At 36.4% G+C, this 27406-nt stretch overlaps 3 long non-coding RNA genes across 4 annotated transcripts in view; 2 read left to right on the top strand and 1 right to left on the bottom strand.

The window, feature by feature from the left end:
* LOC149925216 (uncharacterized) overlaps positions 1-12724 on the top strand; it is a 300627-nt gene extending 287903 nt beyond the window's left edge. The window contains exon 2 of the long non-coding RNA XR_016476891.1: positions 12418-12724. This is a non-coding gene — a long non-coding RNA (uncharacterized LOC149925216). The remainder of the gene's footprint in view (positions 1-12417) is intronic.
* Positions 1-21693, top strand: part of LOC149925215 (uncharacterized) — a 110358-nt gene extending 88665 nt beyond the window's left edge. Inside the window, exons 1-3 of one of the 2 annotated variants that reach the window (XR_016476893.1) lie at positions 20897-20944; positions 21274-21448; positions 21532-21693. This is a non-coding gene — a long non-coding RNA (uncharacterized LOC149925215). Of the gene's footprint in view, positions 1-20896; positions 20945-21273; positions 21449-21531 lie in introns of those variants that run through there. The other variant, XR_016476894.1, reaches the window with a different exon arrangement.
* LOC149925208 (uncharacterized) overlaps positions 1-27406 on the bottom strand; it is a 93162-nt gene that overhangs the window by 33787 nt on the left and 31969 nt on the right. The gene's annotated exons all lie outside the window — the stretch shown is intronic.

Raw genomic sequence — 27406 nt, 5'->3', positions numbered from 1 at the left:
CTGTTATATATTTTAGGGATTCTGTCGTGTGCATCGACGCCTCGTGTGATAGTCGCTTGTTTTTACTAATTACAATGAATGAAAATAATAGTGTAATTATTTTTCCCATAACCGTCTACAAACGTTCAAAGAGTATATTTTCACGCAATCGAGTGGAGGGTAATGGAAGAAAAATTAGATCGATTTTTTTTTAATAACATGTTGTGTAAACTAGTCGAAAACCGAAACTCTGCTTAAGTCAATCTCATAAGTATCATCTGTGATATATGATAATAAAGTTCCTATTTTTATTTTACTTAAGTAGAATTATTTACTAAATGAAGTTTCATATAATGAAGAGCACGCTGCCACAAAAGCTGCTATGAGAAAAAATGACCGCAAGTCTGACAGTAACGAGAGAAGGAATAGAAAACTGGCTAAAGTTTTACATTTGTAAGCAGTGGTATTAGTTTCTATTTAAAAACCACACAGTATTTTGTATTTTCAAATGTTTAAATTTATCATTCTTGTATTACATATTTTTAAGAATATAAATATTTCTATTAATTAAATTTTGCTTTCTAACATATAATTTAATAATAATCAGCTAGGCTAATACCCAAGGCACCACCTTAGGCCTAAGTCACCATGCGACTTTTAAAGCCATTAATTCAGGTACTAATTAAAGTTTACAGTAATTATAATCCTATAACAAAGCATTTCTTAATCTATGTTATAATGCAGCTCTAGGTAAATTTAAGGATATTTGGTTTCTGAAATTAGAACACCAAGGCTTAGTTGTATTAGTTGAATAAAACTAGATAAAAACCATTTAACAACGAAATTAGTAATAATTACATTAAAAGATGTTTAGGGAAACTATGAAATGCAATTCTAAGTAATTATTAATCGAATTTTTACGATTCCGAAGGAATTATTTCTTTTGAGCGATTCGTAAATCCCTCCATTTTAAAAACTCCGTCAGACGGCAGAACCGCCAAGAAAAAAAAATATTCGTATTTATTTTTGTAGTACGGTGCGCTGGCGGGTATTTAACGCTAGTGTAACCAGTCTTCCAAATTTCCTATTAAGATGCCAATCCTTATGGCTGTATGTATTACAGGCCATGTTCCTTCATCCATGGTTAAATTATGAGTAATTTAGAAAAATAAAAGGTTGGGGAAAATGACCAATAAGTGATCGCTTTCCGAAAATGGAACAAGTCGTCGAAGTGGGATATTCCAACAGCGTAATAAAACCCATATCAAGCCTAGAAGAGTTAGGCCTAGGCTCAAAAGAATCTGCAAAAGACTCCAACCTTGAAGATGCGAAAGAATAAACCTGCTTCTTTTATTTGACAATGCAAATTTATTTTAGAACGTGAGTCTCCGAGAACTTCATTAATTTGCAAATTTATTATATTAACAGAACTTGACACTATATTGTTTACTAAAATAATGGCCGTCGGTTTATCAGACGTAGAGCTAATTGGGCGACGGCATTATCGGCATTTGAGATTCGATGACGTCGAATATGACATCAAATATGACGTCAAATATTACGTAGGGTACGGATGACGCAATATCTGTGAAACAAACCGTTAGTGAAGAAATAGAGCTAGTGGCATGTTACATATGCTTCAATTTTAGACCTTAATATCCGTAGCGTATTTAGGGCCCCATACAAAAAATTGGAGCAGTGTTGGCAGCCGTACGATAATTATCGTACATGTCGATAATTTATAACCAGTTTTTGGGTGGTCCGATGATTTCGACCGCGTATTTTTCAATAATTCAGCCAAGACGTACGATAATGTAGGATATTTTTCGACTTTAAAGGGAATTGTTAAAAACGTTGTTTTTTGTTAAATTTTATTTCTGTTTTAAAACCGACAAGATTTTAAATTAGGCCTAACTCGATGTCTTTTGAAAATTCGACTACATAGTTTTTCAGTTTACCACGCAGGCTGCAAACTTACGATCTTCCAACAAGCTTAAGTTATATAGTGTTTCTATCATCTCGTAAAATAACAAAGAAATGCTGTATTTACCTTTCGAAAAATATGAATCCGAAAACCAGATTCTGTATAGTTGGAGCCTTCTCTCGCTTTGTACTTACACCTAAAACCGTTAAAGAAAGTGGAAAAGGCCACTAATGAATCAACAACACATGTAAATGGTTATTTGCATCAGTGCCTACGTTATTCACAAAGTAGACCTGATCACTAGATAAAATAAGCTTCGTGCGCGGCATAGATGGTGCTACTGTCGTTTTAGCCAAAAATCTAATCGGTGGGCTGCCAGCCATTCGATTAAGCGTTCTTGTTTGTTATCCGATTTCTATGGTGGTAAATAGCCAATTTAAAGGCAGGTGAATATGGATATGCTGCATTTATGCAGTAACGTAAAAATTTTAAATATAACTTTTTTCAAATCTTATATTTAACCAAAAATTGCTAGAATGTAGTCCATAATAAATACGATATTTAATAATCAAAGATTTGCATAATTTGCTTTATTATTTCTTTTACATAACATTTGTGTCTGAAAACTATGATATAGATGACTATTTTCCAGATAAAATTATTATGACAGCCTGAGAAGGTTTTTAAAAATTTTAGTTATTGGGGGGCAATATACATATAGTATACAAAGTGGCATCTGCACTTTCACAGGTTCTTCCTACTTTTATAATAGAGCAAGTCTAATTTCGCTGTTAAACCTAATTCTTTATTTAGGAACCCCTTTGATGCTATCAAATAACAATTTTTGTCAATTTTCTTTGTTTAAAAATATTTTGAGGAACATTCTTATTATTTCAATCCTTTTTTTAAGAACCAAATAGGGAACATACGAAAACAAAAAATGATATATATATTTTACCTAAATCTCTAAATTGTCTTAGTTTATTACCTCAGAAACTAAGAAAAATTAGTTTTATTCTATGACAGTTTCTCAAAATTGACTTAATTAGACCATTTTGTGAACTGCCCTTGATAAAAGCTCAGGCTTTTTCTATTTTTATGCTTTTGATATTGGAGTCGCAGCTTTTCTTTTACCCATTGAACTTATCACATGCTTTACAAATTTGTAGAGCTTCCTCATGTTTAAAAAAAAATCGTTTACTGTGCTCTCCAGCTTCTGTAGAAATAGAAGACCGAACAACATCCATGTTTTCGCAGAGGCCTAGATTTTCATCAAGATCTAAGTCCGGAAAACCGTACCTGTTACCATTTAGTATTGTCTCGTTTTCGCTGGGTTTTTTTTCTTTATTTCGACAATATAATCACTCTTTTTCCATTTACATTTAATTCCTAAACTTGTGCGTCGTCTGTTTCTAAGAAACATTTTGCCGTAAGCGCATGCGCGAAATAAAAAGCTAAAAGGTGCATTTAGGAATGTGAAGTGATAGAAAAACATGGTCGAATGAAACTATTCCTTTGAACTCGAATAATTTTCCACGATAAAGATTTACAGCATAGATTGAAATAGTTTTTAATTTTACTCGAAAAAATTAACTGAACAAATATGTCTATGTTCGTGTATGTATCGCTTCAGAAATTGCAACATAATTATAGGTTTTTCCAATGTTTATTTCTAAAACAATAAAAGCAAGATTACATATAAATAACTAATTTACATCTGTTTTAATGAGAATGGATGAAGTGTGATGGTGATGGAAGAGTAATGGCGTTTAACCCCAGGGGAAGGCGCCGGGGAAGGGGTAAGGCTGGGCGTGGTACTGTCCGGGGTAGGGGTATCCGCCACTGGGGCGTCCTCCGTTGCTGTTCCCAATTTGTATTCCGTGGTCTCCGAAGAAGAACCTGTCCTGTCCTTCCTTGCCTTCCGCTCCTGGGGCCCCGGGGCCGTCCTGGGGTCGGCAGAATGCGCAGGACATCACGGCGGCCACGATAGCAAATACGAAGATGGATTTCATCTTTAAAAAAATTACAATAAACGTAATTTTAAAATTAGGTTGATATTAAGTTAACTAATGATTAATTAGGCTTTAATTTCTAAATTAAGAAAGTAAGAATTTTTTATTTTCAAATCGGATATTGAAAAGCTAACTTTCTAAATGAAAAGGTTTTTTAATTAAATTTAATGGGATAATAATGCCATGATTAGTTTTATCATAAGTCTATAATATTGTTCCAATATTTTAACAATATAATACACTTATGGTTATATATATTCCACATCTTAAGAGTTTCTTCGTAGCAGACAAATTAGTACTTACGATCAGAGTCTGTTTCTCCTGAACTGGATGGCTGAGACTGGTTGAATGATGGTCGAAGCATTCAGGAGCTCACATTTTATACCAAGACCAGTCAGCCTATAGGCGGCTTAACGCGGATTATCATTGCCAACTCTGGGTGGTTCTCGGAAATGAAGACAGATCCCCATCGTGACGTTGCAAACACCGTAATTTGGCCATTGCACCACAACCTTTGGAAAAGTTTTATCATTCCCAAGAAAGTCAGCGCGTTTGAGCAACGAGTGTTTGAATGTCTGAGTATCAGCAAAGCTGCCTCTCTTCAAAATTATTAGCAGGTGCGGATTCGAAAACTTTCAATCGCGTGGACATCCTTTTGTTACAGCTCTCTTCCGTTCTCGGACCTCAATATACAGTTGCATTTATTTTTCTGGAAAATTATTCTCTAATATTGTTTGACAGTCACAAATGTGACTGATTTCGCCGTAGTGCTGAAATGGTACAGTTAAAGAGAATATAACCTCTGGTATTTCTGTCGCCCTCCGAGGGTTCCAATATTTTCCGCTGCCTCCCATGGCTTTTCACACTTGCGGCGCTGATAATCGTTGATTGTGAAGGGAATAAAGGAAATTGATGGGGTCTTCCATAAAGAACGCGTTGGAGGTTCTATTCCCTTTAAAATGTCCTCCATCAGTACGCCACAGAAATTAATAAATGTCCTTCAATTTTGAGCGATTAAATTTTACATCATAAATATTCTACGCGCATAAACTTCAATGGGATATTCAAATATTTATTTAAAATTGTCAAGTTTGGAATAAACTAACTGCTGAGCAGCATTCGTGAAATGGTCAATAATTACTTAATATTCTTCCATGTTTTTATTAAGTTTTCGAGGTAATTGGTTAAATATGTCCACGCGCCATTAAAGCCCGTTTCAATTCGAGCTAACCATTAATGCGTAAACAAATCCGAATTAACTTAAATTTTAGATAAACCCGACGATTCACATTGAAGTATTGCCAAGGAACTATTTTTGCCGGGTTATACATTATTAAATACGCAACATCATTCGAGGGGCTAACCACTTCCTCAAATTCTGATTACAGCGAGTAAAGCCTTTGGTAGTGTTAAATCTTTAATCGATTACGTAATCACTTTTATACGGTTTTTTACACCGATTACGGATACTGATCAGCCCCTCGACATCATTGACGCATGACGCTTCACTTCAGCGGGCAAAATGCTCTCCGCCAAGCCACCCTCGTGGTCTTCCGAATAGGTTTGAGCGAGGGTTTGAGTCTTAAGCTTCGCTTAGTATGTGAGCGACAGACGTTCAACCATCTTTGAGGGGGACTCAAAATTAATACGCTGTTTTGCAGCTGCGGCGTTATTTCAGTTACTATAAATGTATAAATTATTATCGGTTTCTTTATATTCACTCTTTAATACGTTTCAAATAGTTGGCCCTAAAATAAACAAGTTCGTATATCATCTAACTTTTTTTTAATTAGATAATGTAATACTTCAAACGTATGGCTACCATTATTGTTTTATGTGTCTAAAAATAGTTACAGCCACTTGGAAACTAGCCGCGATGCTCCGCTGAGATGACGTCATGGCACAGGGCTGCTTGATTCGTATAGTCCAAGAGCCCATGACAAAATAAGCATGTGATAAGCTACACGATGGCTCAAGGTATTTTTTAATTAGGTTAGTGATTTGTAACAAAGAACTGTTTGTCTTACTGGTCGAAGTGGAAGTAATTTCGCGCCCCTCCCAAATTTACATGTATAAGACAAAATTACTTTTTTAGTCTTATACGCCGTTTGGTTCAGATTTGAAGGTTAATTCAGCGATATTTGGTAAATGCACGTTGAGACCAATCGAATGATACCAATATCAGGTCATATCAATTTTCAAGGTCACGTCACGTGGCTCGTATTTCCGGAAAGCCCCTACTTTTACCCGTAAGACAAACAGTTCTTTGTTACAAATCACGAACCTAATTAAAAAATACCTTGACCCATCGTGTAGCTTATCACACGCTTATTTTGTCATGGGCTCTTGGACTATACGGGATCAAACGTAACATATCTGCTTTACAGTAAAATAATTTTTGGTGGATGAAAGATTTAGATTTAGCTTAGCATAGTGTTTGAATACGGGTCTAGGATGTTTCGGTGGTGGCGCTTTCGGTAGGGACGTTTCAGAGCTTAAGGCGATTTGGTGGCGTAAGTTTCGGTTCCGGCGCTTTCGGTGTTAAGGTCGTTTCGGTAGCGGACGTTTCGGTGCTACATTTTTAACTAAAATAAATATAATATGATAATAAATACCTAATAAAAATGAAGCTCATGAAGCTAGTCTAAAATAAAGATAATGTAATCGAAAATAGAGTGGTTAAATTCAGCGATTTGTCTCCTGACGTATATCTTTCAAATAAACACCTTGCGCTAATCTTGAATCATTTAGGCAGTCTTTAAAGCAGCAATTCTTTTTTTCGGCATTATTTTATTGTTAAAAACACGAATAAACTTTCATAAGCTACGAAATACTTCGGTTTTTAAGGCTTATTATTTTGAATCAGTCGATAGTTCCTCTACGAAAACGAGACAAAATTTGCTTCTGCGCAGTAAAAAGTTTTGCCCCGTCTCTCACTCCAACGAGAGCAGTCGATGACGTCAAAAAAAGGAGGAGGGGGCTGGAAGACGCCTGCCTCAAGCGTTAACTCGTTTCTATAACATTCTCTCTCCTTCGTATATCCCCTTAAAAATCCTTATTATAAACTTCCCCCCTCGCTTTATGCGTATATATTGTACTAGCTGAGAAGCCCTCAGCTAGTGGTGTGTTTCGAGGCACCCTTTCCCGCATATTCGAACCACCGCAGTAAGGCCACTTCCCCCTGTTTCCCATGCGAAAATTACCGTGGCACCCTTTACCCCATAGTCGAACCACCGCAGTAAGGCCCCCGACTTTTTTTTCCACGCTATAATTGCCGTGGTATCCTTTACCCCATAGTCGAACTCCCCCCCCAATAAGGCCTCCTCCCCCTTTTCCCTAGGGGATAATTTCCATGGTACTCTTTTCCCCATAGTAGAACCACCCCAGTAACTCTTTTCCCCATAGTAGAACCACCCCAATAAGGCCCTTCCTCTCCTTTTCCCCATGTGATAATTACCGTGGTACCACTCCCCCTTTTTCGCATGCGATAATTACCTTAGTACTCCCTCCCCCTTTTCCCGTGTGATAACTAGCGTGGTGTCCCCTCCCCCCCTTTCCCATGTGATAGTTACCGTGGTACTCCCCTCCCCTTTTCCCATGCGAGAGTTTCCGTGGTACTCTTTCCCCAACCCATCTGTACTCCTTGAAACCCCCTGTATCCAATGGCTGATTTACTCTCATGACGAACAAATTAAAATACGCTCGTCCTTGAGTCAAGATTGACAGTGCGAAATTCGAGCCAGTGCGAAATCCGATCCGAAATTCCAAAAACAAACTTAATGACCAAACGTATACTTGACTGAGTATTAAGGCGAAGCGCAACGACCGCGGGTATACCTTCGGTGTGTACCTCCGTGTAAATGCGGCGATGCCACGTTAGAGTCGCGAATGAGAGTCAGAAAAAAATGCGACGAAAGGGGCTTAGAGTTGTATAATGTAGAATAATGTAGATTGCTTTCTTTATAATTGTCATTGGTTTTTTGTCGTTCCGTTGTCGCGAGAAAACATCTATATCGTTTGTTGCTAAGAAATAAATATTATTATTTTTAGTGCCTGACGAAGACTCGTGCGGTCGAGTCGAAACGTGCGTAGCGCGCAAATTAAATATTTCAAACTGTGCAATAGTGGATTTTATTTTAAAACATAAGTACGGTACTAATTGTCGCTGTAAGCCTTTTCACACGATACTTGGTTTCTCTCTGCGATATAAAATTTTGAATATAGTGTATTGGACATGCCAGGGGAATAAGCTTAACACATACGATGTGGAACTTATAAGACGGCTGGGCCGTCTTGTTCTTACTGATATTCCGCTATTTATATAGTAGGAATCTGAGTCTAAAAAATATTTTTAATGGATATTTGATAAAATATATACCAGAACGAAAAAGTCACTAAATCTCAAATTAAAAAAAGATTAAACATTTGATCAGAAATAGGCAGGGGTGGTTTCGTTTCAGCGTAACGCGAAATTCGCCCATAGGCAATACGTATTATATACCGATCTATAGACAAATAAGGCTATTAATAGGGAAAAAGAAAAATTAAAATTGAAGTGAATTTTTTGTATTGTTATATGAAAAGTTTGTTCAACAAACTATATTTAATTATTTGTCGTTTACATTTGTAATGTTAGCTTTAGCTCAAAATATCGAAAGCTTATTTTTTCAAATAAATTTAATTTTATTTAAATGTTAAATTTAATTTTAAAACAATGGTACGAGCACTAAGAAAAATAGTTAATCCTCATAAAAAGTATAAAAAAATGATTGTTATTTTTTTCAGCATAAATATTTTTTTCAATTAATTTTCCCACTAATAAATATCGTTTGAAATTGGACCTGGTTGACGTGCTAAATTAAAGCTATCCCACTGCGGAACAACTTTGACTGTATTCGTTCTTGATTCAAATTTACAGAGACTCATTTGAATCAAAATCAATAACATTTAAAGAAGTGCTACTTTATGTATTTCAAAACATTATATTAGAGTAAGTGGGTTAGTCATTTTTCGACACGAGATAGAAGTGGAAATATTTCAGGAACGTGTTCTATAATTACTCCAGGGCCGTGGTCGAGAAGGTTATTTTCCGTAATTGAATGGGTACCGATGTCCTCCGTAAAAAGGTCCAGGGAATATCCCTGGATTAAAATAAGGGCCACTGGGATACGGCTGCTGGTTTCCGTAGCCACCTGCACCGAAATCAGTTGAATTAATTTTCCACTCTACTAAAGAAATATTTTGGTGTTAAGAAAAAAGGAATCTCCGATACCGTGAGCGTTTCCGTAATGGTCGTTGTCGTTGCCAAAAAAGAATCTGCTTTCACTAACGTTCCCCGACTGTCCTGGATCCGGCCTGGCCAGCGTTTGTAGCTGCGGTCGGCAGAAAGCGCAGCGCAGAGAGACGCTGATGATGGTCACGTACACTAGGAACTTCATGCTTACGGGCTTTTGAGAAGCGAGAGTTAATTACAAAACGAGGTTTAATATCAATTTTGAAATGAGTAGGGGTTGATCAAATGTAATGTAACGATCCGCGTTCGTTGCTCCTTTATATAGTGTCCGTGCTTGGTTTGCCTTTTTTATCTTTTATGATTTATTTTGAGCAAATAGCTGTGGAATTTTTATAAGGGATTTTATCCGCCACGTGGGCCGTAGCTGCTCATTGCGCGCGCTTATGACGTCATAATATTCTGAAAAATATTATGACGTCATAATTTAAAAACCACGAGTACCATCGTTTGATTAAATTGCAATACATATTTTGTTCAATGACGCCAAAATACGACTTTGTTAATTTAAAGCCAAGGCTTATGAAAACTAAGCCATTTCAAATGAAAACTAACGCTTACTTTAACGAAAAATAATCAATTATTAAATCTGAACATAGAATTGACAATTACAAACCCTCGTTAATTTTCCTAAGCCTCATCTAAATCATGGAATATTCTGATTGAAAATGTCTACCAACAGAAGTTAGCGATACGGCGGCCATTTTGAGATAGTCGTCCTTATTTTTCTTGTCGAAACGGGCTATTGTAATCTATACAATGGTCGTAGAGTATTTTATTTCATATTTAAAAATTAAAATTTATAATTAATACTGCGGATAACATGATTTAACTATGCTTAATAAGATTGACTATGTTGAAACGATCCGTGGACATCATGGTCTATTTTTCCTCCGGCTCAAATGGACGATGAGGTGTTAACTGGACCGTGCCATTGAGAATACGTCGCGTGCCGTTAACTATTATATTCAAGCGGGGAAAGCCCCCTAGTGTTGTGTGGCGCCATCTTTAGCATAATCGAAGTCATAATTAATTAAATTTATTTTAAAATTGAAACCGACTATCTCGTACCTTAATAAGTTCTCTCCTCACTGGCTTAAAGGGTTTTCCCCCGAGTTCTTCGGTTTCCCCTTCCATAAAAACTTGTTGAGGTTAACGGTAATAGTTAGTGTAGGGAGCTGTTGGCTCGATCGCGTGGCATGCAGGGCTTGCCACCACCCTCCTACGCATTGTAACCCGGCCACCTGAATTAAAGGCTTCAAAAGTCGCTTGACGACTTAGGCCTAAGGTGGTGCCTTGGGTATTAGCCTGGCTGATTAATTAAGAAAAACCCGGACAAACACAACAAGTATGTCGTAAACGTTTCATATATTAGTTTGCATAAAAATCTAAATAAAATATTGATTACCAAACAAATTGACAAATCACTCACACGGCTTTGGCCCCGCCTACGAGGGGAAAATTCCCTTTGCGCGCTCCCCTCTCACGTTGTTGTTTGTTAAGTTAACATAGTGACGTCAAAAAAAAAACGGTCAGCCACATCGAGACGAAAATTTGCCACGATCAGCATTCCAAGTAGAGGTACGGATTCCTGCAAACGGCTATTGCAAACAATTTGAAAATGCAAATATTTTCTACACCCCTTTTCAAATCGATTTGACCTTCAATCGCATTATGCACAACCCTTCTTATAAATAAATATTTATGAAAGATAAAATTATTTATTGATCAAAATATTTGTCTTTGAAAAAATGTTTGTATTTAATGGGAATGGCATTTTTAATATAGAAAAAATATTTATCATTTAAGGAACTATTTATTCCAAATAAAATATTTTTCATTTAAGGAACTATTTATTCCGAATAAAATATTTTTCATTTAAGGAACTATTTATTCCGAATAAAATATTTTTCATTTAAGGAACTATTTATTCCGAATAAAATATTTTTCATTTAAGGAACTATTTATTCCGAATAAAATATTTTTCATTTAAGGAACTATTTATTCCGAATAAAATATTTTTCATTTAAAGAACTATTTATTCCGAATAAAATATTTTTCATTTAAGGAACTATTTATTCCGAATAAAATATTTTTCATTTAAGGAACTATTTATTACGAATAAAAAAAATAATTTAAGGAACTATTTATTCCGAATAAAATATGTTTCATTGAAAAAAACTATTTATTCCGAATAAAATATGTTTCATTGAAAAAAACTATTTATTCCGAATAACATATTTATTATTTAAGGAACTATTTATTCTGAATAAAACATTTTTCATTTAAGGAACTATTTATTCCGAATAAAACATTTTTCATTTGAGGAACTATATATATTCCGAATAAAATATAATGTATGGGGAAAAAAACAATTTATAATAATAATAATAATAATAATATAATATTTTTCATTATAAAATATTGTAACTTAAAAATAAGTCTTCCAATTAATAGTATTTTTCCACTACGTTTTCTGTAAAGTCGACACGTAATGTTGGATTTTGTATTAATTAAAAAGTTCCTCGAGGCATCAAAAATTGCCGCACTTCACGTCCTCGCGGCGGAGTATTGGTTCAGTTTTCAATTCATAATTTGTCCGAGTCTTGGTGACTGTCAAACCAGATTTAATCCACGTCACGCATGGTTTGAGTAGGGAAAGAGTTATAACAATAGGACGTGATTTTCGAACCAGCACGTGCGGATAACTTGATTCTTTGACGTTGGTCTGCAAACACTCGAAGCTCATTCGGCTGATTTTCCGAGAGTTGACGAAGACAGAAATATTTCAAAGGAGGTGGTGCAATCGCCGAATAACGGCGCGGCCAACGTCATGATGGGGCTCTGTCTTCATTTCCAAGAACGAGCGAGACAGTGCGATGAGAATCGGCGATAAACCGGTCAAAGGCCGACTGATCTTGCTATAAAAAGGGGGCACCCGAATATTCGACCACCATTCAGCCAGTCTCAGTCTTCCAGTCCAGGAGTAACAGACCAAAAACCACCTCACATCGTAAGTACTGTTTTGTCTGCTATAAAGAAACGCTTAGATTTGAAATTTAAAACCAATCTTGAGTTTATCCTCTCATTAAATTTAAATTAAACTTGGAAAGTTAGCTTTTCAATATCGGATTTGAAAATAATAAAGACTGCCTCTTAATTAACATGATCTTCGCCTAATTTTAAAATTATTTTTTTGTTGATTTTTAAAGATGAAATCCATCTTTGTTTTCGCTATCGTGGCCGCCGTGATGTCCTGCGCATTCTGCCGACCTCAAGACGGCCCCGGGGCCCCAGGAGCGGAAGGCAAGGAAGGACAGGACAGGTTCTTCTTCGGAGACCACGGAATCCAAATTGGCAACAGCAACGGAGGACGCCCCAGTGGCGGATACCCTTACCCCGGACAGTACCACGCCCAGCCTTACCCCTTCCCCGGCGCATTCCCCTGGGGTTAAACGTCATCACTCTGCCATCACCATCCATCCATTGTCATTAAATCAGTTGTACATGAATTATTTATACGCAATCCTGCCTTTATTATATTGGAAAATAAACATAATGATGAAACTAATTTTTTTGTGATTCCTGAAATTATACATACAAATTTGTTAATTTGGAAGCTTAATATTTTGTCGGGAAACTCTATTGCCAGCAGGTGCGTAGCGGATAGGGTTGTTTTGGGTTGCTCTCAGGTAGCGGTAGCGATAGCAATTTATCAGGATTAATTTAATTTAATTAGTTTTAATTTGCAACATAGTTTACCGTGGTGCATTTTCCAGCACATTATCTGGTGCCTACCGTGCCTTATCATAATAATAATATCTAATCAATTTACATCGGTCGGAAAATTCGGGAGGTAACCGGCGAGTCGCGTTCCGTCGAGTACAAAGTGGCAACGCGGCCTTGGTATTGAACACATTTCCTCCGGGGGGGCTTCGCTAGTGAATTGTCTACTCACTATTCATTAACGAAACTTTTAATAAAAACAACAATTGGGCTAAATTATGTTAAAACTCCTCCTCGAAGACCTATCGGTCCGCGTTCTTTAAATTTGAATTTCAGGTACGAAAATGTATTTATGTATATTTCTTTTGTACACATTATACATTTACATGATATCCAGGAAATTAAGCAAAAATAACTCTATTAAAAATAAATGTAATCAAACTAAATGAAGACTGATGAATTGCAACCAGAACCCCAAGTATTGTTTTTACGAGCGCAATTATAAATCACTATTTAACAACAGCGATAGTAGCATGTAGAATAAGATAAAATAACAATTTTTTATTTCAGAGACTGCGTGCCAAATTGCGCGGGTGAATTTATTTAAGAATTAAACAGCGCGTGCGAACCAAAATACCACTTTGATCCTATATTATAGAAATATATATTTGAACGAGGTTTCACTTTTACATTTATAGTAATCGCTATATTAATCTTGTAATGGAAATAGAGAAAAGTGCTAAAAATTAAGTCAGACCATCATAAAAACAAGTGAGAATTCAATTCACATTTCAAATCTCTTTTAAAAATCACTTATCTCGGCATTTTTTACTTACTTCTGTACCACCGAAACCAGTTAATTTTAATTTCAATCACAGAAAATGTTCTGAAATGTACTTTCACCAATGAAACCACCCGGAACCAGCCGGAGAAATTCACATTAAAAGAATTAACTTAAAAAACAATTAGATTGCCGTATATTATAAATCCTTGCAAAGCCAGGAATCCTTCACGCAAACCCAACCCGGAGGTTAATAGCAAGGCTGTATTAAATGGCGTTGTGGGAATCCAAACCCAACCCGGAAGTTAAAAGCAAGGGCTCCTTTAAGGGGGGGGGGCTGTTTGGGTTAAAAGCCACCCTCTGAAATAGACGGTAAAATAAATGGGGGTGGAATTTTAAACCGTCATTGCCACTTAAAAACTGGAAACTAGCCAATTGGTTGGTATTGGAGCATGCGCAGAGACCAATTTTTAACTGTCGCCGAGTAACAAATATCTAAATCGTGATTCTTCGTAGAGCACGTGGCGCCATCTAAATAAACTGACGGTTATGTTTCGGGAATAAAAGCTAGACAAAATGGTTGTTTAACTGTAAATTTACCTATAACTTGAATTCTTTAAATTAAAATACAAATTATTAACTGAGATCAATCGTAATAGACGTGAAAAACGGTTGAAATTATTTCAGTGACAATTAAAGTCGCGAAGCGGGGAAGCTGGCAGCCATGCTGTCACGAAACGTTTCCCCTTTTTTCGTACCCCCAAATTCAAAAACCCTTCAGAGGCTGGGAAGCCGTTGGAATTTATTTTACCGTCTATTGAATTAAAGTGATGCAAAAAAGTGGTTTAAAAACGGTACACAGTTCAAACCCGGATACGCCCTAAAGCGAACTGTGAAGGAAAATGAGGCAAGTTGCTATAACTCTTTTATATGTTCTACGGTTTCTTGTTGATGAATATTTCGCAAATTACATTTACCAAACTAGACGTTCGCGTGGGGTCCTTCCACATAATATATATATTTCATTAGACGGGGTAAAAAAATGTCCGATTTCAAACATTACCAGAAATCAGGGGCAGGGTCGTTCTATCCAATGGACACAATGGGCACTGTGCTCAGTTTGAAGGGGCCTACGAAGGTTCGAATGGGCCTACAAAAGTCTATGAGTATGAAAATATTACATTTAATAAATTTCTTCTAAGAAATAGGGCCTACAAAGGTCTTAGTGCCCAAGGCCTCGAAGATCTTAGTGCCAATGACACTCTTATTTATTACTTCTGGCCATACATGGCTGCGATAAGTAAGTGCATGGTAAGTGCAACACTTAAGAATAACTTCTGGCCATACGCGGCTGTGCAGTCAACATATTATTACTTCGTCACACTTATTTAGCATAGTTTGGTTTATATGTTTCCCCCCCCCCCATTAATTTAGCTCTCAAACACCTCATAACTACACGAGTTACGTTACATGGTTTTAGCTCGCAAAGACCTCATAACTACACGAGTTACGTTACACGGTTTTAGCTCGCAAACACCTCATAACTACACGAGTTACGTTACATGGTTTTAGCTCGCAAACACCTCATAACTACACGAGTTACGTGACATGGTTTTAGCTCTCAAACACCTCATAACTACACGAGTTACGTGACATGGTTTTAGCTCTCAAACACCTCATAACTACACGAGTTACGTTACATGGTTTTAGCTCGCAAACACCTCATAACTACACGAGTTACGTTACACGGTTTTAGCTCGCAAACACCTCATAACTACACGAGTTACGTGACATGATTTTAGCTCGCAAACACCTCATAAATACTCGAATTACGTTACACGGTTTTAGCTCGCAAACACCTCATAACTACACGAGTTACGTGACATGGTTTTAGCTCGCAAACACCTCATAACTACGCGAATTACGTTACACGGTTTTAGCTCGAAAACACCTCATAACTACACGAGTTACGTTACATGGTTTTAGTCCTCAAACACGCGAACGGCGCTCGGATTCCAAACGCATTCCTGTGGGAGCGGCGGCGGCGTCGGTGGCGGAGTTGCCAGATTAATTTTGAAGATCCCGTACACTCAAAAACACCTAAATTGGGAAACTCGGTCGAACTAAAATTGTTCTCTCTACGATACAGCCCAATTCCAATCCAAGGAAATCCCTGTTATCTGATGATTAAAGCAATGAAGGCACTTTAGCCTTTGTTGGTGGTATCAGGGAAGGTATCCATTTGAACAATAATTTAAAAAAAATAAAGAATATGATAGCAGTATAAGTAAGAATATTTATCGACGTACATAATAGCGTATTATGAACCATAAATTTTACATAATTTTGAAAAATATTAAATTATGATAGAAGAATACATTTTATTATTCCCGTCGTACATAACTCAACGTTTTTTCCCGCAATAGCGTTCCCAAAAGTAGCCCAAAATTATGAGATTCTGATAGAAGTAAACATTATTTAATCGTCGTTGTACAGTGCTCAACGATGCTGTCAGCGTTCCAACCCCACTTCCAATATTTCTTGCTTTGGGGGCATGAAATAACAAGTCGGCCCAGGCCGTAATATTAGTTCCACATCAGTGTATTCGAATGGGCAAAGCCATACACCCTTAGTAGACACAGGTAGGCAAACTAATACAAAGCTTTTGAGGCTTTGTGATTTCTTATCGTTGGATATATAAATTGCCACCCTAAGTGAAAGGCTGGATGCCGCCCACCATCAGGAGACCCGGGTGGGCAAACTAATATAAAAACTGTTGAGCCCATGTGATTTCCTATAGTTAGATATACTATTTACCATCCTATGTTAAAGAGAGGCCACCGCCCACCATCAGGATACACGGGTGGGCAAACCAATTCATAAGCTGTTGAGGTCATTTATTGACTTAACTTGAAAGGTAATTTGACAAAAAGCTATATTTTAAATTTCGATCTATTTGTGGTAGAGCTATAAACGGGTAGTCTTTACGTGAACTTGTGAGTTAATATACCTAAGTTTTGCGAATGGTATACGGCAAAGATTATAGAAATAAAAATTTACCTTCATAGATATAAAACTACATATGCCCGAATGCCCCTAGTTTTTGGATGAGTATGGGAGTCCAATAATTAATAATGGCGGTACGTAAGTGTGTGAAGGGAAATAGAGTCTTCAATGCTTTAACTTTTTAAGCGTACGCGTGTTCTTAATAATATAATACCTTCTCCCGATAGTGACTTCAATTTATAATTGTTTCTCTATGGTTCTATTGCTTTTATTACCCAAAAGGAAGTTCGTCAGTGTGGATTGAACTCGTAGTTTGTCTTGAACCTTTTGTTTGGTGTAACGAGTGATGAAGTTTTTTAATGTCTCTTGTTGATTTATTTAAATAAGAAAATAAGTATCTCATTGTGGGGCTTTTAGAGCATTTAAAAGTAGATATGGGGAAGAGGGCATTTAAAATTTTCGAGCTCGTTTATTCGAGTACTCACTTTCGAGTGAGGCATCTTAAGCGAGTATGCCCACCTACCACTGCTCTCCACCCGAACATTTAAAATTTCCAAGCTCGTTTATTCGAGTACTCACTTTCGAGCGAGGCATCTTAAGCGAGTGTGCCCACCTACCACTGCTCACCACCCGAACATTTAAAATTTTCGAGCTCGTTTATTCGAGTACTCACTTTCGAGCGAGGCATCTTAAGCGAGTGTGCCCACCACCCACCACCCACCACCCGACGCGAAGTTTGAGGTTCACTTGACCTTAAACTCCGAAAATATACGAAAAATAAGGCGTAAAAACGGACTAGAATTTCGACAACTTAACTAGCCAACTCCCCCCGCGTCGCTAAAACTGACGAGAATACAGTAGAAGTTCCGAACAAATTTTGGTAAGCTTCCAGTGGCCGAGAGCGTAAAGGCGTCAATAATCGGAGTTTTTGCCTAAACTGCAAATTATTTTCGCAGCGCCATCTGCCGTGTCGTTGCTTTCCACACAAACAAACAAACAAACAAACACACACAAAACACTTAACGACAATCCGTCCATAGCAATAGTCCCACTTCGATATATATATATATCGATGTGGAACTAAAAAGGTGTACCAGCAGGCGAAATTCGCGCTACGGCGGCCATTTTAGATTTTAAAACTGATTTTTCTCGATTATTTACTGTACGAAACGAGATGGGCTATTTTAGTCCTAAAAAAGTCAAAGGGCATTAAATTAAATATTTAAAAATGTATATGCTATCAGTACCGTCTGGTACCGTGGTTATTTTATATGAAAATCCGGAAATTTTTTAATTTTAAATTAGGAAAATGGTACTTTTAATTTAAATGTTAGATTTTGCAATACATTTCTTAATAAGAGCATTGCTTAATGTTGATCATATGACATTTCGTGATTAAACGCAAGATTTGGATGCCATCTATCGTAGTGCCTTGGGTATTAGCCTAGCTGATTATTATTATATCAATAATATATTTAGTTAGGCTTAATAGGAATGACTAGGTTGGGACGATTCGCGCCATTTAACCTGGTCACCTCATTTAAAGTCTTAAGAAATCGCTAGATGACTTGAGCCTAAGGTGGTGCCTTGGTATTAGCCAAGTAATGATATTTAGCTAATATAACCAGTCCACCTATTGTTTGCATTGTATAGGTTTTTGTTTTGGCTTTGGAAATGCCACAAAATCTACATGTAAATAACGAGAATCGCTATTAAATTTAGGAAATACGCAATGTTTTACTTTACCCATCTTACTCAAGTTAAAATGATAAATAACCGCTACGTATATTTTGAAATTTCAACCGTTACTATAATTCCAAATTTATTTAGACACCAATAGATGGCGCCCAAGAAACCGGAAATACTGCTGGAGGTTGCCCCCAATTGTTTTCATCCGCTTTTACTCCCCCCTCTAAATTGGCCGCTTGTTATTTCTAGTAGATGTTGGATTTAGTACGCGCGAAGGTACGGCAGTCATGTCCTGGATTTATCATTACTTGGCCCATGGTATTAGCCTCGCAAATTTTATTTTTGACAACATGGTCTATTTTTCTTCCGACGCGAGTAAACGATGGGGTGTTAACTGGACCGTGCCATCTAGGAGCAACAAACACAAGGAGAACGCAGCTAGCCTTTAAACACGCTAACGAAGCGTTGTGTACGAATTTCATTGGACGAGCGTCACGAGCCTTTACGCTGAACGTTTTACGGCCGGGGGGAAGACAGTTTCCGAATTTTCCCCTTCCGACGGCAGCAGGCGTTAAAGCGTCTAGCCAATAAAAAACGTACACAAGAAAATCCACGACTTTTGACGGGTTGCGTTCTCCTTGTGTGGGGTCATGGAAGACTTATTCTTCCATGGTGGGGTGTTGTGTTTGTTGCTCCTAGGTGCCATTGTGAATGCGTGCCGTTGTCAGACCTTGGAGGAGAGAAGTATTCTGGAGTTAAAAAGTCGGGCGCCACCTGCGGCTTTGCAAAATTCCCATCATGCACTTTTTGGTCGGACGTCATCAAGCCAGAATGATGGCAGATAAAGCTGACGTCCGACCAAAAACCAGGGTAGTCTGGGTAATTCTAACAGCCATAGGCGGGAAAGGACGTTCTTATTACCGCTATGGGATTTTCCACTCCAGAATACTTCCCTCCTCCAAGATCAGACTTGTAAATAGCGGCAGTCCACGCGTCAAAAACCCCCGAAAAAATGACGGGACTCCCTCAAATTATATCGTTAGCTGTGTAAAAAGAGGGAAAATTTCGAGAGTTAAATAAAAAGTTCCATTATTTTTCTCTTTGAGGAATCTGTATAGTGTACTATTTCAGCTCTCCGAATATTAGTCGGAGTCCCCACGGAGCTAGAGCTCCCCTATTTACTTATCAGTGAGGCCATAAGTTAATAAGTTAAAGGTATCATTAACTTATGGTGAGGCCTATAGAAATTGACAATGACCAAAAATTTGGAAAACTTGGGCCTACCAGAGAAAAACCTCTTAAACAGGTGTGGCCCGTGTGAGGAATAATTTCCATACTTCGTTAGTCTTAGACTAATGAAGTATGGAAATTATTAGTCCATAATTAATAGTCTATCTCTGTATTCCATTAGGCACAGTAATTGTAACAGTGCCATTGAAGACCAAAATTTTGCTTTATTAAAATGAATAAAGGTAGAAAAAAAATTAAGCTCTATGGGTTTGGAATGAAGACTTTCATGGGTAAATTAATTGTGATAATATTTACGAGCATTTTAATTTACCCGATCACGGTCATATATGAAAATAAGTAAACTTTGATGCTGTTGTTCGATTACTGACTGTCTCTTTTATAATTACAATAAAAAATTTATATGCTTTGCCTGGTTATTTGCCATTTATTTTTGAATATAATATGGAGGAATAAAGATAGATTAAAGAACATATAAATTTAAACGAGGGGGGGAGAAAGAGGGAAGAGTCCTGGATTCGTCGAAAAAAAATCGGTGGAGGGGTCCGGGTCCCGTGGACTCTCTTAAAAATATGCACTATTTAACTCTGGCCGTTATTCGTTAGAAGCAGGACAGCCCCAGTGTTGTGTGGCGCCATCTTCAGCATAGTCGGAGTAATTATGTTTCTCATTATCGCAAATTTTTATAAAAATTGATCAATCAAGGTTAAGATCAGCACAGAGCTTCCTAGTATCAAAATATTCCCAAGGACGAAAATAAATTATAATATCCTGCTATCGTAGTCATTTTAGTTGAAAATCTAGGAAATTCGCCGAAAGATAAAAAAAACTTTCAAAAATTAATTTGTGATGTAATTACTTTTTACCAAGTGGGCGAAAGCCCGACCAATATGTAAGAGCAAAAGTCTAAAACATTGTTCAACAATATTATATACACATATTGTATGAGGCATTCAAGCGGAAAAAAAATTTGCTACTAAAGCTCATCGCACTAGCCGCTCCAAATCAAAGACACCCCTCCTGAACTTTGACCGTTCCCATCCCGATAATATGACGTGCACACGAAATAAATCACGCGCATCGTTTGGAAACCGGTTTGACTACGGGAAAAGCCGAGAAACGGCAACATATTACTGCAGGGTTATTTTCCAATACTTCTCAGAAGATAACTGGATAAGCTGACAAGTGGAAATGGTATAAATAGTGGGAGCTTTCCAAATCTATCATCACTCACGACTCTGACGAAGATCCTTTAGTACCTCGTCGCACTCCCGAAACCAACTTGCATCGTAAGTGTTCAATTTTACAATATTTTCGACTTCTAAATTAACCCAAAACCATAGATTAAATCGCATTTGGTAAATAATTAATATAAATAACGTGAAAATTAATAGCTACTACTTTATTAGAAATAATATTTTCCACCGTAGCACCGGCTTCACAATTACATCCTGCCCTATCTTTATAATTGTTTATTTACTATTTTCAATTTTATTTATTGCTATTATGCATTGTTGTTTATCCTTCTTATTATTGTATCTTGTCATCTGGGCGCAATAAGTGGTATTTACTTTCTTTCCAGATATTGAAACATTATTATTATTATTTTTTCCTAAAGATGAAATCAGTCTTCGTTTTCGCTATTGTCGTCGCTTTGATGTCCTGCGCTTTGTGCCGACCCCAGGACGGCCCTGGAGCCCCCGCCCCGGGAGAACCAGGCAAGGAAGGACAGGACAGATTCTTCTTCGGAAATCACGGACTTCACCTCGGAAACAGCAACGGAGGAGGAGGAGGTCAGATAAATTCTTAATTAATATATTCACCACAAAATTATTTAGTGAAGCATATTAATTTGTTTTTCTTGATTATTCCGCAGGTTACAATGGCGGTGGATTTCCCTTTCCCCAATTCGGCGGGTTCCCTTGGGGAAAATGAGCTCTTCAAAGAAGTCACCTTTCCTTCGTGATTTTATTTAAATTCATGGCAATCAAATGTTATATTTATAATCATCGGCACATTTTTAAAAGTTGAAATAAAAAAGATAAAACGATGAATATTTTTTGTTATTCTTCACTTACAATCAGTCAATCACAATCGCGGCCTTTAAAACCTTGATATAAACAATCTTTTATATTTACCCATTTATAAATTTTCTTTGTATCTTTTTTCATGCACAAATTTTAAAATACTCCAATTAAAGATACATTTCAAAACCGTGACATTATTAAGATTAAATACAATATGAGAACCACCTGAAATATATTTTTTATTGAAATTACAAAAAAAAAGATTATAGTAACACTTATAACAACGTAAGTATTGGAGCATTCATAAGTGAAACATGATTATCAGATAACATTTGTGTTACCTGATAAAAGGAAATTAATATCACATATCAAACTATCTGCACTTACGTTTGGATATTATCCGATCAGTTGATACGGTTTAAAATATAAATATTTTGTTGACACCCGATATAAATCCGACAAGCAGTCTAAGCAGGTTTCAGATGTCTCAAAACTTTCGATTATAAATATTACTGTTTATTAGTGTCTTGGACCAACTGTTTTTTTTATATTGATAAGGGTCTTGAACCAAATTGTTCTGTAAATATATTGTGGATTTATTCAATAATAATCTAGTCGTGTATGATTTAGTTAAGTGTGTTATAATTATTTAAAGGTATTATTATTGGTTCAGTGCATTAATTATTTATTATAAAACGAAAAAGGAACTAGCCCAAAATGCAGGTGGTCAGTTGTAAAATAGAGAGGCACGGTGGAAAATTTCCAACCCATCTACGTCACAAGAAAACGCCAGGAAGCGTAGTGTGCCCCGCTAATTTCTGCAGTTTTTAGTCTTGCTTGACTCCTGTGACCGACACAGTTGCCGCCGCTTTAACCAAGGCCTATTATCAATTGAATATAAAATGAATCAATATCTTTAAAAAAAATGCTTATTTAAAACCGAGGGGCTAACCACTCTTAGAAAGTCTGTACACCGGATTACGCTTAGATTAGCACTGCCAAAGGCAGGGACTTCAAAGGTTACGCGTAATCCCATTAGTACAGTCAAAGGTACGGCTCTGTACACCGATTACGCGGAGTGATCAGCCCCTCGTTTAAAACTTTCAATTTTTAGATACCTGTTGAATAAGTAAGAGGGTCTTACTTATTCAACGGGTATTCAATCATCATAGGTTCGTCTCTTAATATGTTAAAGCGCCTATAGATGGCACTTGCATGGAAGTGGTTGATTGTATTTCTGTGGAATGCATCTCAGATTCTCAGTGTTTATTCCAAGTTAAATATTTTATATTTTATTGATTTAAGCAAAAAATAGTATCAATACGATAAGTCAGACTTTTATTATTGTTTCAGTATTACTTTCTATAAATTGAAAGTTTTAAATAAGTATTTTTTAAGATATTGATTATTTATATTCAAGTGATAATAAGCCTTAGTTAAAGTCATTATGGGAAACGTTTGTTGTGTGCTGGGTTGCAAGCAGCGGATGCCATCAAAAATTGTAAGACTATTACAACTTCAATTTAATAATTAAAATTGCTAAGTCATGAATTTTAATAAAGGTGTCATATCTTAAAGTACCCAAAGACCAGGTAACAAGACAATTTTGGCTCAAGCGAATAAGGCGTCGCGATTATATTTACTCTCCAAACGTGACAAACATTTTTGTTTGTTCTCACCATTTTAAAACCTCTGATTATGTCATGTCGAGTTAATGAAAAAAAGCTGTTAAAAGATGGTGATGTACCTAGCGTATTTGACTGGGATTTTATCCATGGAAATGCTGTAGCAGTAAACTCGGAAGAGGGAAATACTGTTTCACCTAGGGTTGTTAATTTTCCGGAAAAATAAAAAATTTAAACATAAATTACTTTTCAAGGGTTTTTAATGTTTTAAACTTTTTATCGATTTAAAATGACTAATATCAGTAAACATACTACAAAACATTAATAGTGTTACATTTCAACCAGTTTAAACTAGTCTATAGGTTTAGTTTTACTTTTAGATTAGAAAAAATGAGGTGAAAAGGCCGCTTTATTTAAATTTGGCTTACATTTAATTTACCCAAAAAAGAAATTAATTTGCCCAAAAAATATGGTTGAATTTAAAAAAGTATAAAGTAGCCCAAACTTTGTACAAGGTAGACCAAATATAAAAATTGAATTATACCAAATAAAAAATGAGACGTACCAAATGAATGAAAGCGCTCATTATAGAAACCATTGCGAACGAGTAATGATGTTACAAAACCTATGTTATATTTCCGATCTAAAGCTTTTGACTGAAGCTTATATGTATGTGAAATCCAGCCCACAAATTAAATACAAAACTTTGGGAACTAATTTTATTAATTCTTGTGGAAGTTCAGCTCTAAAAGAAACTGACATAAACAGGTACTTACATCAACGGGAAAACTTGAACTGGAGGACCTTTGGGTCGTTTGTTAACTATCTAAAGCGTTTGTGGTTAGTAACATTTCAAGATAACGACTGGGAACACGCAACTTGCACCTGTCCTTTGTATCTAAAACAATATATATGTAAGCATATTCTGGGGGTAGCGATTATTAACAAAATGTTGATCATACCAAATGAGGCGAAAGCCATTTTAATTGGTCACAAGCGGAAAAGAGGTAGGCCAGCTAATGCCACACGAGCACTTTTAAGACAATGACCAAAAATGTAATTTTTACAATGCCAATAAATACGACTTTATTATTTTAGGTACTTTTCATTTATTTTCTTTGGGCTACCTTGTACAAGTTTGGGCTATTTCATACTTTTTTAAATTCAACCATATTTTTTGGGCAAATTAATTTCTTTTTGGGTAGATTAATATTAAGTGTTTAAATTTGCAAACAATATATTAGACAAATCATGGAATGAAAACGTTTTTAATATTTTTCGGAAAAATACGGAAATTTTCCGGAAAAAAGGCCTTGGTAATTTTCCGACTTACAACACTAGACTTTCACCAAAACAACCAAGTGTATCTCTAGAGAAGCCGAAAACTTTTCCAAACTTTACCACAGATGAAAACATCATTGTATAAGACATTTTAAATGAAATGATTAGAAAGTTAAACATAAACGACCATCAGCAGAAAGAACTTGTAATTGAAGAGGCAGTTATAGAAATACCATCCGAGTCGTGTTGCACTTGTTTGGAAAACATTGAAGATCTAAAATCTTAAATTGAGATACTAAAACATAAACTGGATGTTGCGAATCAAAAACTTAGGCAAGCTGAAATTACGCTTAAAGATGAAACCAGGAAACGAGAGCTCGATGAAAAACAATTAAAGTTTCAAAGCTTAGTATTGACAATATTAAAGATAGCGATGATGATATATTATTCTACACGGGCTTGCACTATTAGAATTTCTTAATCCGGGGGAAAATGGTGAAAATGTTATTTTTTGGAGGAGTGGAAAAGACAACCAAGGCGTTCCCACTAAAGTATCTCCGGCTGGGCATCCTAGAAAGTTGGATGTATAAGAGATGGTTGTGTAATTTTTTTAAAATTAGTTTGCGTATGAGTGCTCCACATGTTTGAACACACATTTGGTTCCTGTCCTTGAAAATTATTTTTGACCATTATTTTGAATTATCGACTAAGGCTATTAATATATTATTAGGGGAATTTATTTTAAATTCTAAAATTAATAAATCTTCATTTGTTTGCTTCCAAATAGATAAGGCAAAGCGAGCAAAGCAGACGACTTTTACACATGCTTTAAAAATCGAGACGTCACGGTTTGTTTACATCGACTCTCTTTGCGTGAAACGTATCCGCTGAGACGTGGGACGTTTCGCGGCGAAGTTTTCAATTCAGTGACTCGTCCTGTATATTGAATGTCCGTGGGCTAACTAACTACAGGCCCGGACTGGCCCGGGCGGCTAACCGGCGATCGCCGGTCAGATCGGGGCCAACTCTAATTGGGGGCCAAAGAGGAAAAATTTAGTATTAATGGGAAATGGGGCCCACACGATTACATAGCCGGTGGGGCCAACTACTAGCCAGTCCGGCCCTGACTAACTAACAACGCAAAAAACGCCAACGAATTTTAATTTAAATCTAAATATTTATTTTCAAACCAACCAACTTCCCTCTTACAAATTCAATTTGATTCACAAAATGATATCTGACAAAAGATAAGCTAGAAAATGTTTTCGGAAAAAGCGGTTCTTAAAAACCAATTTAAAAAAAGTTTAGGGACAAAAAAAAACCACAAAAATCAATGATTTTCTCGTTCCTAAAGTAACCCAGTTTGGGCGGGAAACCGGCCATCAGGCAGCTCTGCCCGCACCTGTCCTCTCCTATTCTCGTAATGTACTCCCCACTCCCCCCTCGCTGCCTATATATCTCTCTCTCTGAACGGCTAATGAAATATGCCGCTCCCTCGCTCTATGCCGTTACAAGTCAACGGCGGTGGCGACGGCGGCGGCAACTGTGTCGGTCACAGGAGTCAAGACTAAAAACTGCAGAAATTAGCCGGGCACACTACACTTCCTGGGTTTTTCTTGTGACGTAGATGGGTTGGAAATTTTCCACCGTGCCTCTCTATTTTACAACTGACCAGTGACCACCTGCATTTTGGGCTAGTTCCTTTTTCGTTATATCACCAATCAATACACATTAAATACAAATTAATGCACTGAACCTATAAATAATTATAACACACTTAACTAAATCATACACGACTAGATTATTATTGAATAAATCCACAATATATTTACAGAACAATTTGGTTCAATCAATATAAAAAAAACCGTTGGTCCAAGACACTAATAAAATTTTCATTTGGCGGAAATATTTTACAGCGGTGAATAACGGAGATTTTTCATTGGCGAAAAAAGAAAAGGATTCTTGGTAAAGATCCGCTGCGAAAATGGCGTCAGTGGCTTTGATTTACAGATACTACACTTTGATCTTTGCGAAAAGATATTTCTTAGATTTCTGAAGATAATCAATTAATCCGAGCAGGTTTATCTTTCTCCTCGCAAAGTAATGCGATCTATTATTGTATCTGATTCACTGCCGACCAGTACTGATCTGCTTTAATAATTGACGCCAGATTTAGTTAGCTGGACAGTTATCTGACATTAGGTTTCCTAAAAAGAAAGGAAAATAAACAGTAATATTTAAAATCGAAAGTTTTGAGACATCTGAAACCTGCTTAGACTGCTTGTCGGATTTATTTCGTGTGTCAACAAAATATTTATATTTTTATTTCGTTATGTTTCACTTATGAATGCTCCAATACTTACGTTACTGTAATCGTTTTTTTGTAATTTCAATAAAAAATATATTTCAGGTGGTTCTCATATTGTATTTAATCTTAATAATGTCATGGTTTTTAAATGTATCTTTAATTGGAGTATTTTAAAATTTGTGCATGAAAAAAGATACAGAGAAACTGTATAAATGGGTAAATATAAAAGCTTGTTTATATCAAGGTTTTAAAGGCCGCGATTGTGATTGACTGATTGTAAGTGAAGAATAACAAAAAATATTCATCGTTTTATATTTTTTATTTCAACTTTTAAAAATGTGCCGATGATTATAAATATAACATTTGATTGCCATTAATTTAAATAAAATCACGAAGGAAGGTGACTTTTTGAAGAGCTCATTTTCCCCAAGGGAATCCGCCGAATTGGGGAAAGGGAAATCCACCGCCATTGTAACCTAGGTTAATTTAGAAGTCGGAAATATTTAGCCT

This window comes from Leiobunum rupestre, chromosome 10 (assembly GCF_980474605.1).
Source record: "Leiobunum rupestre chromosome 10, qqLeiRupe1.1.hap1, whole genome shotgun sequence".
Taxonomy (NCBI): Eukaryota; Metazoa; Arthropoda; class Arachnida; order Opiliones; family Sclerosomatidae; genus Leiobunum; species Leiobunum rupestre.
The sequence above is the reverse complement of the archived record's forward strand: the minus strand, read 5'-3'. Positions and strand labels throughout refer to the sequence as shown.